General features: G+C 37.2%; 1 long non-coding RNA gene across 1 annotated transcript; it reads right to left on the bottom strand.

The window, feature by feature from the left end:
- Positions 1 to 8,001: 8,001 nt before the first annotated feature.
- Positions 8,002 to 10,143, bottom strand: LOC122198104 (uncharacterized). Its single transcript, XR_006191947.2, has 2 exons — positions 9,507 to 10,143; positions 8,002 to 8,217 (listed from the first exon to the last, which is right to left on the bottom strand). It is a non-coding gene; the product is annotated as an uncharacterized LOC122198104 (long non-coding RNA).
- Positions 10,144 to 12,531: the final 2,388 nt, after the last annotated feature.

Genomic DNA, 12,531 nt, shown 5'->3' with positions numbered 1-12,531 from the left:
TCGGATCTCTTCCAATCACGCAGAGGAGGTAACATATGACTAACAGACAGAAAGAAATAAAATGATTTTCTACAGGCCTAATTTATCAGAATTTACAAGTTGCCCCATCAATACCGGAATTAAGGACAGAATCCGCACATGGAGGAAAAGTTAAACCATGGTTCCAGATATGGGTTCATTTAATGTGACGAGTAGATTCCCATATATATCTCCCTACTCAACCTATCCAAGTGTCGTATTGTCAGGCTAAACGGATCTAACTAGGTCAAGATTTGTCAAGTCATTTGATTTCTTAAGTTTAACTCTGCCTAGTCATGTCCATTTAGAATCTTTCGTGCCTACCGACGCATCAAACCAGAGCATAGACCCTTCAACTTTGGGTACGTTACACAGACTCAGATTGCCCGTTATCACTTGATAATATCACTTCCCAAAATATCTCCCTCAAGCACATTCCATAACCAACATATTATTATTTTTTAATTTTTGATTTTTTTTTAAATTTTCTAATTTTTGTTTTGTTTTTATTTCTCCCCCTAAATTTGTGCATAGGAGAGAAACGAAAGTAAATGCGCAAATTTAAACTATCCTAAAACAAAAATTTGTCTTTAAAGCGAATCGGCTTAAGAAAAACTTAGGAGTATAGAGAAGAAAACTCAAACTGTAAGTCACCGATTGAATTTGCATCCATAAGGTCTGAGAACAGCACGCGTAATCTCAAAACAAATCCGAAAATTCTTCATGTCATTAAGCACTAACCCCATGAGTGATCTCTTCCTTTCTTCCTTTCCCACAAAGGACACATACTCTCAAACAAAGGTCTGAATGTTGTACAGTTGAAAGATGCCTCCTATCAAGTGTCTGGAACAACCACTATCAAGAAACTGAAGTATGATGATATGCCTCCATAGCTGCTCCGACACATAGCAGGATCAGTTGGTCTTTGGAACCCAGTCCATTTTGAAACTGGGTTGACCTTTGTCATCCTTGCATGGTACTCTCTCCCATGACATATCCTTCTTATCACAAACAGAAGACGTAGAAATATTAGAATCATTAGTAGATTTGGAAAAGTGAGCCTTTGGAACCCATTTGTAGTTGGGTTTAACCCATTTCTTTTTCGTTCTGATGGGTGGCTCAGTACTTGCTTTTGATCTTGATGTCGGCCGTTGAGATGACTTTGATTTTGGCTTCATGGGAGCATCTCTTGGATTTGGCTTCTTGACCGACATTCCCTTCTTGACCTTGGGAGTTGGATTCTTGACCTTGTAGGATTGATTTTTGGCCTTTGTCGCATTCCAGTCGCTATTTTCTGAATATGGCCTCAAAGGGTTTCTTTTGGGGTATCTCCCTCTTGGTGTTTTCTGCCACCCTTCTGCATAGTAAGGAACGTATGCTCGATTAGTACAGTTTTTGGAAATGTGTCCAGGTCTTCCACAGTGAAAACAAGTCTTTTTCTTCACTGTGAAGTTGTTTCTTCCTGCCCCTGGTGGCGTATCCATGCCTTGTCTCTTGTTGTTCCCACATGCACACTTGCAACAAGAACTTTGTTGCGTTGGAATTGGTGGCCTATATTTCTCAACGATAGGTTGATCAGAAGCAGTTGAGTTCGAAGCAACAGATTCAGAGTTCAAGGAGATGTTGGTTTGTTCAATGGTGTTCTCCTTGTTCTCATCCTCTGCTACTTTACCTACACATAAAGTAGAAGCATTAGTATCTTCAACTTGAATACCTCCTGACACAAATCCAGCTGGTTTGCCATATCGAAGATGTGCCTCCCTGTCAATTTTGTCTTGTGTCAAAGGGATGGATGTGTAGTCATGATTGAAAGGTGGAGGAACACTATCATACCCTAGACACTTGTTTTGATTTTCTTTGAATTTTAATTGGGTTTCATATAAGGACTCGACTGTCTTACTTGACACAGTGTAATTTTTGAAACTAGCATCTGTTTTTCCACACTTTATTTTCAAAGCGTCAAGTTCTTCAATTACATCAGCAAGTTTTTTCTTAATGTGATCATAATTTTCACACTTGTTGCTGTAATCTTCTTGGAGTTTTCGGAAATCCTTGATTTTGGTTTATAATTGAGCTTTTAACGGTTTCTGCCCTTTCCTTAGAGTATAGCCTTCATATTTAAGGTCCTCATTTTCCCTTTTTAGCAAATCAATTTGTTCGCGAAAAAATTTAATCGTAGTTTTACAAGATGGAGTACATGAAACTTCATTTACCGGAATTGATGTGGAACTCTTTTTTTTTAATTGCCCTTTGATTTAAAAACCGGGAAAGTCAACCTTAAAAGTCAAACTTAAAAGTCAAACCGAAAAAGCTAAATTTGAAAAATTAAAAGTTAAACGAGAAAGTCAAAGTTTAAAGTCAAAGGTCAAACTTGAAAGTCAAAGTCAAAATTTTAAAGTCAAAAGTCAAAAATTAAAATAAAAAAATTTGGGTTGAAAAAGGATTTTAAAAAATAAAATTTGAATTTTTGGGGTTTAAAATGTCAAAATTCAAAAGTTGGAACTGAGAAGACTAGCTTATGTTTTAAAAACCGAAGGATTGTCACAAAAGAATGGTTGGATGAGATGGCAAGGCGCGCTGACTTGAATCTAGAGGTTACGGGTTCGATCCTCACCACCTTCAAACCCGTTTCTTTTTTTATGAAAGCGCTGCTGTGCGAGGTTGTTGCTTGCGAGGTGGGCGTTGTTGATCCGAGAGCGAAGTTGAGCCGTGGATTCCGAGGCCAGACCGAGAACCGAAGACCTAGCCGCACACTCCGAGCCATAATCCAAGACCGCACACCGAGCCGCACTCCGAGCCGCACACACCGAGGCTGCTGAGCCGCACACACCGATGCCGCATACCTTCGCTGCTGAGCCGCACACCTTCAACAGATTCGCAAAAAAATGACATTTTCACCCTTTTTTGCTCCAAAACTCGATCAAAAACTCGTTTTTATGAAAAATGCAAAGAAGTAACCCCCCCTTATTTTTGCGAGATCTATCCAAAAACGCTATTCTCTTTTCAAAATCAGATCAAATAAGCTCCAGATCTGACAAAACTGATTGATACAACCAAGCTCTGATACCAATTGTAAGTCCCCAAAATTGCTTGTGTATCAATTAGATCCAATTGATGGTGCGGAATCCCAATCAATTAGATGATGTCAGATCAATATATAAGAGAAGGAGAAGAAGGATAACTTGAATCCAATATATTGATGATATGATTGATGCTCCTTACAATAGATTCTCTGTCACACACACTTCTTCTCTCTAACTTTCTCTCTCTTCTCTAGCCTTCTCTTTTTTACTAACCGTACACTCCCACATGCACTCCTCTATTTATATGGACCTCCAGCCATACACATGTGTACAGCCGTACACAGGGTGTGCGGCCGTACACACGTGTACGGCTGTACACACAAACCGCAAACAAATACAACATTACATAAAAATATATTTTCCTAGAAAAGCAAAGTTTAAACCATATTTTTGACCCAACAACCCTCCAAACACGACCTCTGAGTTGATCTCGAAAAAGACTCGGGATAGCAACCGAACACTTTGAAACCCTCTCAACAAGATACGACCTACTAATGATTCATGACATGCAAAATGGCATATAACAATTCTTGATTATATAACTTAGACAATGGCAGAGAACCAAACCAAAGATAATGCTTACCCCAAACCAATACATATTTCTCAGGTAATATAAATTCTTACAATAAACAAGATGAAAACAAAAGACAACATACCCGAAAAAGCACCTGTCGCACTTAGATAATGCTTACCCTAACCATTGAGCATGGGCAATTTGCCCTGATATGACCTGGCTGATGACAACGATGGCACAATTCTACCTCCAATGTGCATTCTTGGCAGAAGTGGCCCTTCCATTCGCACCTGTCACACTTAGACCTACTGTGCACGTCCTCATGTGACCCTACGTCCTTCGTGCAACCACGAAGGTCCATTGGGTCTCTAACACTATATATGGCAACGTCCAACTGCTCCAACCGCCGAGCCAGACCATGGGTCCGTTTCCTCTTTCCTAGATGCTAAAATGAACCAATCTCCCGCTCCATGGTTACCCCAACCATCCCATTAACCACCTGAACGTCCGAGGTCTGAGCCTCGAACCTGGCAACCAATCTATCAGTGACACGCCCAATGATGTCGGGTAACTCCTCGCGTAAAGCCAGCAAAACCTCCGCAGCAATCCAATCATGGGATTGACCCTCCTGAAAACATGGTGCATAAACCACCTCCAATCCCAAATGACGAGAACTAGAAATATGATTCTCCTTCCTGAAGGATTCTAAGGATCCACAAGTCGTGGGCTCCGGAAGAGCCCCCAACTGCCCTACTATAATATCGGTCCGAAAGGCCCCAAGACGACCATCCAAGAGCTCCAGTATCCTTTCCTTGACTGAACCAAAGATCACAGGAGTCCATTCCAAAATATCGTGGGTAACCTCTGACATGATAAACTCCCACATCCACTCGTCGATCGACTCACTACCTGCACCTAAGTCGGAACCAGAATCTGAACCCTTTTACTGAGTGCTCTACGCCATACTGAAAGACAACATACAAAAGATCAGAACATACCCAAGAACCCTCCTCCCATAGACTTCCTAGATTATCCAAGACTCTCCATGATTTGAGTATGGATCTTGTGCTTTCAGTAGTACGGGCCCAATACTACCTTCCACACCTATCCATACTTTCCTCAAGAATCATCCTGAATCCTCCAAGTCACATTCTCAAACTAATACTCCAAGCACTCGCTAAACAGTGCAACAAAACCCACTGAAGCATTTCCTATGCTTTCCTAGGTTCCCGGCCTCACCCTGCCATCAGCTGCTGAAGAACACTTTGTGAAGACAATCACATGCAACAAAGCTCAGATAATCCTTAAAGTAAAAGACTCATCCCTACAACGGTTAGACTCAAACGAGAGCTGCACAATAGGGTCAAATCCATCACTCTGAGATTATTCAACCTTTATTACATGCGACTTAAGATATTCACTTAACAACTAACTCACGTCACTTAGGAGTCCCACAAAGCACAAAACAAGAAGCATTCGTGCAGTAGCACTTCGAGCCATTGATTAACCCGAGAACATTCAAACTCACACCCTACAAATCATGCTAGGAACCTTTACTCTCGTTGTTGACTGCCTTATGCATTGAATATCAGGCTAATCTATCATTGAATAATGAGAACTAGCATGCAAGTCTACAAGCTCATACAATATGCATAGATGACATCTCTTTTAGCATTCTACCATGCAGAAACTGAGCAGATCCTTAGACCTAACTAGCATGCAATTCACAAATCCATAAATCAATCATATCGAATAACATGTATGGGTATTTTGGGAAAAACTTACTTGAACTCGGCTGATTGCATTTACCACACCCCTTTCTTAGAAAACTTTTTTCTAAAAAAAACATGTCTTTTTGAAAAGACTTTACCAAATCCTCAGTTTGAGTTCAGACACACCCGAGAGTATGTTCGAATCCCTCAAATGAAGGCTCTGATACCAACTTTTAACGTTCCAAAAATATAACCCAAAATTTTTCATAAAACCAAGGTAACCAAAGCTTATTAATACATTATTGTTAACAGAGTAAATCACAGAATACATAAAGATGTGGTGTGTGCTCTGCAATCATCCTAAGCTCTTCCCTTTGAAAAAAAAAGTACCTGAAACGTAAAATGAAAACCGTAAGTACAAAGCTTAGTGAGTTCTCCAAGATACCACATGCCATACATACATATCACAAAATAGGCCCCACCCACTGAGTATAACGAGCTCCGCCCTAACTAGCATAACGGACCCCACCCACTAAGTATAACAGGCCCCACCCTAACTCGCATAACGGGTCCCACCCATTGAGTATAACGGCCCCACCTTAACTTGCATAACGGGCCCCGCCTACATGCAATTCATATAAGCATAGTAAGTATTAGCATATAGAATAACCATCACGCCCCGCCTAGTAAGCATACATCACGTACATATACAAGTGTCACATAGATAACGAGTAATCTAACACAACAGATCTTGTGTTGGCATTAGCTCCTACGACCTGCTAAACATAGTGATGAAACTCACCTCAATCGACAGATAAAAGATCTTACACTCGTAGCTGCTGTGAACCGGCTCTTCGATCTGATTCAAACAAACCAAAACCATACTTAATCACTATTCATGGCTAAACCCAACCATTAGGTCCAACAATGGCCCAACTAATCAGGCCCACTAAGGGCCCAATCCCATTGGACCCACTAAAGCCCAACAACACACTCCTAGTTCCAACGGGGCAAGCCCAACAAGGAGTCCAAGACTCTAAGATAATATAAGTCTATCATAAGCTCAATAGCACAAAACCCAACCAAAGCCCAAAACCTCAAAGTCTAAAAGATGGCCCCAAATGGAAAGTCCACTACCCAACGCTATGTTGAGCGTTATCCTAGCACGTCTTGTGTACCGGGTCGATTGGTTGGATTGGGGAAACACACACGTACGCTTAGCGTATGAGAACTTACGCCCGATGTACGTGCCTCTTAAGCCAAAATCAACTTTAAGAACTTAGTGCGTAAGACCAGGAGTCCAAATTATAGATCTAACCCTTGGGAACATCTAAACCCATAAAGTAACTGACTTGGTGACTTTGCATGCTCCATAAAGACCCAACCTCAAGAATTAACATCCTTTTATCACCAAATGAGCATAAGCTCATGCATGGGTGGTCCTTAACCCTAAAGATGTCAACTTTATGGACAATAAACCTCATAAACATCAAGAGGGGCAACTCATAACTTCTGGAGTGGTATCAAACCACTAGATCTCATTAATGGGACCAAAAGAGAACAAAACTCACATAAACATAGTAAGATCTTTATACCTCAAACAAGTTCAAAATAAAGTGGGAAATATGGATCCATGAGCTCCTTCTAGATCAATGACCTTGCACCAAGCTTCTCTTTCTTGAATATGCTCCAAACACCCACCAAAACACACACAACGAGATAAAACTCTCTTGGGATGATTTAGGGTTTCGAAATGGAACTTTAAGGACAATGCGAGCTGAGAAATGAGAGAATCTTGGGCTATAATGTTTAATAAATATGGTAGCAACCCTAAGAAATAGGGTTTGCATGTTACGACATTACACCCAATGCTCTCAAAGGAATGCCCATCATAACGGGCTACGCCCCAACTTCTGGATTTTGGCAAAAACTAGTCCCTTCATTCCCCAAGTCTTACATTATCAGGGACAAAAAGCAATAAATCTCAATATTAAGGTCCAAAACCGATTAATACCTGAATTAGGTGTTACACGTATGATCCTAAACACTAAGATTACGAATCAAATATTGATTCTATAAATACAAATATATCAATGATTACAAAGTGTCTCACCGACTAATCCACAAAAGGTATCAGACTATTATAAAAAAGGTCACATTGTCACTGATACTATGTAGACATTAGCACTTGTGCTGACACTGACGCTGGTGTTGATGCTGGAGGACAGTTTGTGAATGATGTTTGACTCATTAAATCATATGGTGTATATAATGAAACGTGCAAGGGGATATAATCCAATCTAGTGGTCTGATGGATGCCATTTTATGCATCTTCTAGGGTAGTTTATATTAGCATTTAGCATCATATTTTATACATTTTCATGTCATTAGTTTAAATAATGTTTAGCTTATATCTTTTATCAGAATTCCCATACTGTTAGCGTTTTTTTGTCGTTTTTAGATAATTCGTGTTGAGCTGTACTTTGGGAGTAGCTGTATGCATATCTGGAGCCTAAATGGAGTTGGAACTGAAGAATGATGCTGAACAATGACTTGGAATGCTTAAACTGAATAATCGTGTCCAAAACGTGCCAGAAAGCCAAATCCGCGATCATATATTTGGACATTTGCGTTTGCATTTGTTGATCGAGGATTTGCAAAGTCGAAAAAGTCATTAGGAAGAATTTTTAAAAATCTATGATCGTATTTCTATATTTGCGATCACAGTTATTTAACGCAACTCCAAAAATGTTGGCAATAGCATCATACTTCATTAACTTACAATTCTAGAAAAAATCAACAAATCTATGTTCGTGTTTCCAATATTTGTGATCACAAGTTTTATTTTCTTGCTCCGGAAGATTACTGCCTGCATATAAATACGACCCTCCTGAAAAGATTTGATGGTTAGACGATTCCAGACGAAGAAAAACCCTTTTGAAGGCGATTTCTGATACTTTTCAGCATTGCCATAAAATCGAATTATGTAAGAATATATTTATATGAAAAATAATAAAACAAATTTTATTAATTTTGATCGAATACATATTAGAAAAATGCATCTTGTATTGTTTTTATTCCTTTTAGTCTTCAGTTTCATGATAAAAAAAAACAATTCAAAAATCAACATTGAGTAATAGAATCTAGACTAATTCAATAAAATAAAAACTTATGTTTTGTGGATGAGGGGTATAACAAGCAAATTTTCTTCATATTTATACGTGCCTTACCCTAACTAACATAATGATATGCAAATGTTATCAACTACAAGATATTAATGCTTCATCAAAAGACGAACCTAGATCACCCTTAACACATCAATTTGAAATGTGCATCTAATAACGAAAAGAATATTGAATTGAAAGATTGATAAAAACACAAAATTAGAAAATATAAAGAAGAGGGTAATGTCAAACACAAAACAGTAGGAGTATTCTATCTCATAACAGTTCAATTGTGGGGAATCTAGTAATGATATCTACCTCATCGTAGATTGTGGGGTGTGGTGCTCGCCTTTGTGACTTTGATGGCTTTCTAGACTTGAGAGATGGAGATATCACAAAAACAGTGGACATTAAGTCAAAATTAGCATGACAATGAGCCAAGACTACCTCAAAAAAGTAATAGAGATTTTGTGCCTTTTAAAAAATTGTAAAATTCATAAACATTGAAATACTCAAACAATTTTTGTCACATATAGAATTATCAAATGTCAAATATTGATAAAGAATTATAGAATTAGAGAGAGGGGAATCGAATAAAGTAAGATATAAAAATTATAAATCATGAGAATGGTATACTACAGATACATGTGTCCATCTATAAACCGAGATATAAGAATGGTATATCACTTTCATGCATTCCAAGCCTATCTAATTTCTGGGTAGCTCTAAATCTATACTGAATGATCAAGAACAAAAAAGTACCTCTAAAAAAATTTCTACCATTAAAAATATAATATAAAAAAAAAGTTTACTTAATTTTCTACCATTAAAGTATGAGCAAAAGACTTGTTGTTCCCTTTTCACAAGACCATCGTCTTTTGGGTAACTTTAAAAATTAGATGCATATCAGCTTCCACATTAATGAAAGGTATATGGTTGCTTCTTCTGGATGTATACACACGATAATTTCATAACAAGAAAACATATACGAGATAGGAAAAATAGAGACATTTACCAAAGTTGTAGGCGTCGTCGGAAGGCATTGGCGGTGCTGGGAAGCAGGGGTGTCCATACCGTGCAGGTGAAGATCGGAGAAATAGAGATGGATGCAAAGAGGGAAACAAACCCTAGGTCAAAACAGAGTAGTGATTACCCCTTGAAGTTGGACGATTCAAGTTGGAATTTAAGTGTGCACTCGTTTTCCTTTCATACGCAGAGCTTCGAAACAAAGACTCAAATTAGGAGGATGTGTCGTTTGTATTAGGTTCCATTTTTTGTTAGGAAGAGGAGGAGGAGCAAGGAGAATCGAATCAGGGGAAGAAGAAAATGCGTATGGATAACTGATATAAAGAAAGATTAGGTCAACCTAATTATTTTCTTTCGATTTGGATTTGACGCTCCCTTGTTGATTTTCAACTTTTTAAATATTTTCTTGAATAAAAACCTTTGTAGTCCTCCCATTAAAAATATTTATCTCCAATCGTTCAAGAATAGAAGCAGTGGCGATGAGGATGAAGAAGTGGTGATGGAGACGAGGAGAAAAACGACTGATGGTGGGGAGGGAGGAAGAAGAACGGATGCAGATAAATAAGGGAGAAATTAGGTTAAAAGTCAATGTAATTAGCATGATTATAAGGAGTAGTTATGGAAGTTATTTATCAAATTACTTAATTATCCTTATTTATTTATTAAATTATTTATTTATTTATTTATTTTTAATTTTTGATTGGTCCACAATCAACGATACATCCACACAATAAATAGTTAGAACATATATATATATATATATATATATATATATATATATATATATATATATATATAAGTTAAAAATATTTCTGACAAGTATTATGTAACAGATATTGTGTGTATGTTAGAGCCAATAGGAATTTAGGAATAATTAATTAAATAAAAATTGTTATAAGGGTAATTATGTAAATTTAGCATGATAATCAAAATAAAATCCCTTAATTCATGGAATTATAAAAAAAATCTCTTTGACCAACTATTTAACCATAGCCTCCCATATCATACGTATTCTATTTCTGCCTCCTCATATTTTCTTATTGACGAATGAAAATTGTCTGATCAAAAGAGGTGATCGAAACCTCTTGCCACACTTGTCGACGATGTGAATTGGAATCAAGGTGTCGAGGGTCTCCACCTGTTGCTGAACTATCTGATTTTCATGAATTCCATCGTTTAGCTCGCCTCCACAACTCTCCTGTCCACCTGCAATCGTTCTTCTGGTGGGTGCTTCTCCAACGTGTTTTTCTCCATCTCTGTATCGATTTCATAGTGTCTTCTTTATTGGTTAGGTATGATTGTTTTTTTCGTTTACTCCGTCTAATTTTAAATTGGTTTCCAATTTTGCGTCTGGAATATGATGTTAATTGGTTTCTGATTTTGCACCTTGAGTCGATTGATTGGTTTTGAATTTGATTTTTGATTTTGCACCTTGAATCTAATTGCTTTCTGAAATTGCACATGATGTTTACCTTGTTGTTGAATCTGATGTTGATCTTGACATGTTAATTTGCTATGTGTAATGTGAAAGTTTAACTTCCACCCACCATGTGTTCGACATAATGTCAACATTGCATCTGATGTTTACCTTCTCAATAGTTCTATACAACATATGTGGTAAAGTTGTAAGATATTTTTTTTGGTTTAGTGTCATAACAACTTTTTCTACAACTTGCTAACATACTAGGCATCTAATGTTTACCTTTTCTATAGTTTTATACAACATTTTCTATAGTTCTGTTAGTGTTGCTGCTATTTTTATGAAGATGATTTCAAATATGCTAGGAAAGAATGAGGTTCTTTTATTTTTTAGATCTTATGAAAGCTTATTTGGGTACTATAGGAAAAAAATTCCTCTCATTTTCTTTCAATATTGAAAGAGAGGAAGTCATTTTTTGATTATGAAATATATCAGGTGTTGGTTGGTCGACTGGAGTTGGGGTTTGTATTTTAAAATGGGTTTATTTTTGTGAAATTTGAATGCATTCTATAGTGTATTCCATTTAAGCTAATTAAGCTAATTCTGTGATAATGACTTTCCTCATCATTGGGTGTTTATTCTTATCTTCAATTGTTTCATTCTTTAAGAATAGTTATTTGATTCTTTAAGAATATTATGTATCTAATGTATTCTTCTATTTGAATAATGTGTAGAGAATATTATAATCTTGGAGAATCACATAAGAATGATTCTGTTTGAATTGTATTTCCGGTATAATCACATAAGAATGATTATGGTAGATCACATAAAAATGATTTTGCAAGGGTTGTATTGCAATTAGCTGATGTTTTAACATGATTTTTGTTTCTTATGTTTTTCAGATGTTTCAAGTTTTACCTAGGGATCACTTAGCATCCTCGAGTTTATCTCCTTTTGCAGCTCCTTGTATAAAAACATTCTCATGTAATACACACTACTAGAAAAACAGCCTTTTACGACGCGCAAACCACGACACTCCTTGATTTATGTTACGCAAAAGCGTGTGACATTAAAAAAGTGTCATCTCTTTAAAAAATATAAGAATTTATGTCACGCATTATTGCGCGCCCTTAAATGAGTGTCTAATAAAAACACGGAGGGCACCTATAATAAAATGTGTGTCGTCTAAGGATGTCGCTTTATAAATTTTAATGGAACGCGCATTTTCCAACCTTTAATAACTAAGCGGGAAACAAAATCCCCAAAAGTTAGAAAACCCCGCCTTATTCTCATCTTCCTTCGTTTCTACATTTCTCTTTTCCATGGTTTGGCTTAATGAAGCTATGTGAATTCCATGATTTATCGCTATGAATTATGGAATGCAAAGCTTGATTCTCGTTTGTATCTGATTTCCCATAGATAAATCAAAACAACAAACAGACGAAGAACCCTAATGTGCGTCTAGCTTCTTAGTAGGTAGCTGGAGGTCTTTTATTTTCTTCTAAAATCCCAACTCTCTCATTTTCTATCGACTTAGTACGTGCTAGGGTTTCTAGTGGTGATCGATGGGTACGAGATATAATAGAACAACTCA

The sequence above is a fragment of the Lactuca sativa genome, chromosome 5, assembly GCF_002870075.4.
Source record: "Lactuca sativa cultivar Salinas chromosome 5, Lsat_Salinas_v11, whole genome shotgun sequence".
NCBI classification, from domain to species: Eukaryota; Viridiplantae; Streptophyta; class Magnoliopsida; order Asterales; family Asteraceae; genus Lactuca; species Lactuca sativa.
Note: the sequence above shows the minus strand (reverse complement) of the source record. Positions and strands in the feature narration are given on the sequence as shown.